This window comes from Lactuca virosa, chromosome 9 (genome assembly GCF_052849685.1).
Source record: "Lactuca virosa cultivar CGN04683 chromosome 9, Lactuca_virosa_CGN04683_v6, whole genome shotgun sequence".
NCBI classification, from domain to species: domain Eukaryota; kingdom Viridiplantae; phylum Streptophyta; class Magnoliopsida; order Asterales; family Asteraceae; genus Lactuca; species Lactuca virosa.
Window position 1 is genome coordinate 240146721 of NC_136434.1, and position 5156 is coordinate 240151876.

The 5156-nt window shown below is 29.8% G+C and overlaps 1 pseudogene; it reads left to right on the top strand.

The window, feature by feature from the left end:
- Positions 1 to 481: 481 nt before the first annotated feature.
- LOC145140421 (pentatricopeptide repeat-containing protein At4g32450, mitochondrial pseudogene) lies at positions 482 to 2134 on the top strand (annotated as a pseudogene).
- The last annotated feature ends 3022 nt before the right edge of the window (positions 2135 to 5156 follow it).

Here is a 5156-nt window from a genome sequence, read left to right on the forward strand (position 1 = left end):
AGGGTGTAAACTTGCCAAACCGTAGAAAATATTGTGACTAAATTTTAAAGACCATAAAGTTTTGTAATAAGGGACCAAAAGCGTAAGAATCAAAAAATTCTGTGGTAAATATATATATATATATATATATATATATATATATATATATATATTAATTGAATAGTTAATTAGCAAAACTAAATAATAAAAAAATTAATATATTAGAAAAATCAAATTAATAATGCTCAATTAATTTCTATAACATAGGAGTATAAAATATACTGTATTCCGTTTATGTTGTTGAGGTTGTTAAGATACAGCCAAGCGAATCTTTTTTCCAATTAGATATGATATATGATATTTTCTGTTCATATTATTCTAACTTCATATATGGTAGTAGTCGACGTCGATCAGAGAACCTGGATTGGGAACGGCGTATCACTCCCTTCGTGGCCGCCGTAAAAAACACAGACGGACGGCGATTAACTTCTACGAGCAAAGCATGTTTCAAGCAAAAGTGAGGTCATTCCAAACGATGAAATCTCTGAATCATCTCTATAAGCTATGCAATGGTACAAATACTTCACGCAGTTATTGCATAGATAGTTCCTTCAAAGCCCTTCGTTTTGCTAAAAAATTTAGCACGCTCAATTCTGATACCATCGATGAGATCTTTGATCCCCAAAACCCTAATCAGTTTAGTGAATGTAGCCAAAACCCTGATGGATTTTCTAGAGAAACTTCCATGGGTTTTCAGAGAAATTTAAGTGGGGCTTATGGGCAGAGCTATAACATGGGTGATCATGGTTTCTATCGTCACAACCAATATAACATCAATGGGTCTTATAATCAGAAGAGTAGTGTAGCGAATTTTCAAATATCAAAGAGGTGTTATAGTGGCATAGTAAATTCTCAAGTGCCATGTTACTCTCAACCTAATGAGAAGTCGGATAAAGCTGGTGAGCAAAAGGGATTACTTGAGGAGCTTAATGCTATATGCAAGGACCAGAAATTAACGGAAGTTGTGGAGTTTTTGGGTTTACCTGAGCTGAACAAAGTATCAGTTGAAATGCTTGGATATCTATTCTTGATGAAAGCATGTGGAGAATCTCAGGCACTTAAAGAAGCTAAACTTGTCCATAACGACCTCACAAAGTCAGGACATCATCTTGATGTTCACATTTGCAACAAAATCTTGGAAATGTATTCGAAATGTGGTTCCATGGAAGACGCATACAACGTCTTTGATAAAATGCCCCAAAAAAATCTTGCTTCTTGGAACACCATGATAACAGGGCTTGCTAAAAACGGCCAGGGAGAAGACGCAATCAAAATGTTCACCGAATTCAAAAAGGTCGGATTAAAACCCAATAGTAAGATGTTTCATGGTATCTTTGCTGTATGTAAAATCATAGGAGACATGAAAGAAGGTCTATCACATTTCAAGTCAATGATCAAGACTTACAATCTTGTCCCATCCATGGATGATTATGTACATGTTGTCGATATGCTCGGGAGTTCAGGGTACATAAATGAAGCATTGGAATTCATAGAAAAGATGCCGATGAAGCCAAGTGCAGAAATTTGGGAAATTATGATGAATCAATCTAGGGTTCATGGGGAATTAGAACTTGGAGACCGTTGTGCTGAGATTATTAACCTTCGGGACCCTTCTCGTTTAGATGAACAATCAAAATCTGGCTTGATACCAATAAAGTCTTCAGATAATGCAAAAGAAAACGAAAAAAAGATGTCATCAGAGTTAATTAACAGAGCCAAGACTTTTCAGTTTAGGAGCGGTGATACTTCTCATCCTGATCAAGAGAGGTTATACAGTCAACTTAGGTATCTAAAACAAGCCATGATAGAGGCTGGGTATGTGGCTCAGACTAGATTTGTACTCCATGATATGGACCATGAAAATAGAGAAGAAGCTCTTTTATTACATAGTGAAAGACTTGCTTTATCTCAAGCTCTTTTGACTACTCCAGCCCGTGCAGCAATACGGATATTGAAAAATGATCGTATTTGTGTTGATTGCCATGAGGCAATCAAGATTATTTCGAAGCTGGTTGGGAGACTAATTATTGTACGTGATAAAAAGAGGTTCCATCAATTTGAAAATGGAGTTTGTTGTTGTAGAGATAATTGGTGATAGTTTGGAGTTTATTTTTGCTAATCTTATTGACAGTATTCTATTTATGATTAAGTTATTTATATGTACATGCTTAAAACAAAAAGCTTATCTGATGTTATGGATTATCTTGTCTTTTTCTTGATTACATATTGGGTATCATTCTACTAAGTTATTTATGCATTCCTTTCTATGGCAATGTTGTATGCTTATTTTCTTATTAAGGCATTGTAATATGAAAATTCCACACAACTATAACCTTTGTACTTTGGAGGTTTTTTTTTTTTTTTTGTTTTTTTAAAATACTTTTTGTTGGGGCATTAAATTTTTTAAAATCTACCCAATTATATTATTGGAGTGATGGAAATTGCTTGTACATGGATGACATTGATAATTTGCTATTATTGAGGGGTGGACATATTTTTCAACTTACAATGCTCTAACTGAGAAAACAAATGGAAGTATGCTGATGGGGTAATAACAAGAATAACAATTTGGGCGAGAGCCTGATTTGCTTTCATTACTGTTGGTGGAAGCTTGATATGGAATATGCTCAACTCAACAATTACACAGTCCAAGGGTATGCCATTTATATACCTTATTTTTTCATCTTTTAAGATTGTATATCAATTAATGTTTTGTAATTATAGAGAAGTAGATGAAACGATGAACTTCTCTTGTAATTATGTATTTGTTTATACTTCTTTTTACCAGCTTTTTTTTATAAATATTACAAACTTGAAATCATAAATGACATTCTACTGTGTTACTATGCTGTTTAATTCCAATAATTTTATATTAGATTACATTTTTGTGCTTATGCTATAGCGATTTCGATTGAACCTGTATGGTGGTAATTTAATCTATTCATTTCATCATTGCTTTTGGCTTTTCAATGATTCTTCCATGTATTTTGGTATGGAATTGCTAACAATTTGAGGATATATCTGTATGTTATTGGTCTATTGCGAGGTTTTGTGTTGGAAATATTGGAAATTATGAAAATTTGCATTTGTTTTAGTCTGTGGTAATAGTAAACTCGTTTGGGATGGCGATATGAGAAAATAATTTTATTTATACAATTTTTTTTCTTTAATTCAAGTTTGGTCTTTTTTGGAACTAATTCATGATTCTCGAATTGATCTTTGTGGTTTATGATGATTATTGTCTAAATGATATATATATATATATATATATATATATATATATATATATATATATATATATATATATATATATATATATATATATATATATATAGGGAAACGATCAAATGAGAACACCTAAAAGGTTGAGAACGCGAGAACAGGTATATTAATTTGTGATTCCATGTATTCATTTGTGGAGAAATGATAAATTTTTACGCACAATTAACATGAATATGCTTTTTCTCTTCAATTGAAATTAAAGGCGTAAAAATTTATCATTTCTCCACAAATGAATATACTTTGTTCTCGCGTTCTCAACCTTTTTGGTGTTCTCATTTGATCGTTTCCCTATATATATATATATATATATATATATATATATATATATATATATATATATATATATATATATATATATATATATATATATATATATATATATATATATAATGCGGTGCGATTTAAACCGCAGTTTAGTAATCATAAACCGCAAACCGCACCATATATTGCGGTTTACAAAAACTACAAACCGCACCGCAGACACTGAAAATCGTATTATGCGGTGCGGTGCGATGTGGTGTGGGCGGTTTATGCGGTTTGTTGCACACCCCTAATACTAGACGTCACCTCGCGCGTTGCGCAAGAATAAATTTAAATGGTTAAAATAATCATGAGAAAAAATAGAAATATGTTGAAATTTATGTTTTTAGTTATGTTTTGGGCATTAACCCAATTATCAAATAATATAAAAATCCATCAACTTATCTTTTCATACTATCTAATATAGTTCATACATTATAAACTTTGTTTTTATTTTTATACTATCCAATATATATTATAAGATTTTGTATAACATTAATATAATCTACTTTTCTTATATCCGATAATATTTTTTGGATAAAATAAGAAATAAGTTGTTTTGAATGAGCTATTAATAAACAATATTGAACTAATAAATTTTGTATTACACTATTTATATTACACCAAAACATCCCGTGTTTCCTATATGAACTTTCAAATACTAAACATTGAAATTAAGAATGAAGTCATACAGAATATTTCATTATACATAAATGTCATCAAGAGTTTTAAAATAAGTCGATTAGTAAATATGATATTTAATTTTAATTAAATATTTTGCAAGGCGTACGTTTGACTTTATGTTGGTGCGCCGAGCATCCTCTTCCTTAAGTTGTACCTAAAAAATTAAGCTGATTAGGAATATAAAATAGATATTACTAAGCATTAATATAAATAATTAAAAAGGGTATGGGGATCTCCTACCACCGGTTAAAGACAACATACCTCTCTAGTGGTATCGATTCCTATGTAAAATTGAAGTAGTCATTCTATGTACACCTTGTTTTCTAATTACATGCACTCTAGATAACAAAGATAAAAAAAATGATAAACAAATATGAGTAACCAAACATAAAAATATTTATTTTTATGTAGGAAAAATATTTTAGTTAACTAACAAATTAAATAATATAAGTTTAAGAGTTAGGAGTTTCAAAACATTAATATTTTTATTAAATAATCAATTAAGTAACACATATTGAAATTATTACAATCATTATTAAAAAGCATTTGAAATATTACATTTTAAATGAATTTTGGTTGAAGTGTTTTGACCTCTCTCTCTCTCTCTCTCTCTCTATATATATATATATATATATATATATATATATATATATATATATATATATATATATATATATATATATATATATATATATATATATATAGAGAGAGAGAGAGAGAGAGATGGAAAGTATAACATATGTATGAGTTTTAATTAAATATCTTTTTGAAACGGTACAATTACAAAACAAAAAAAACATATTTAAAATATTTAATTAACTATTTTTCACATCACCCTATATAACATATGA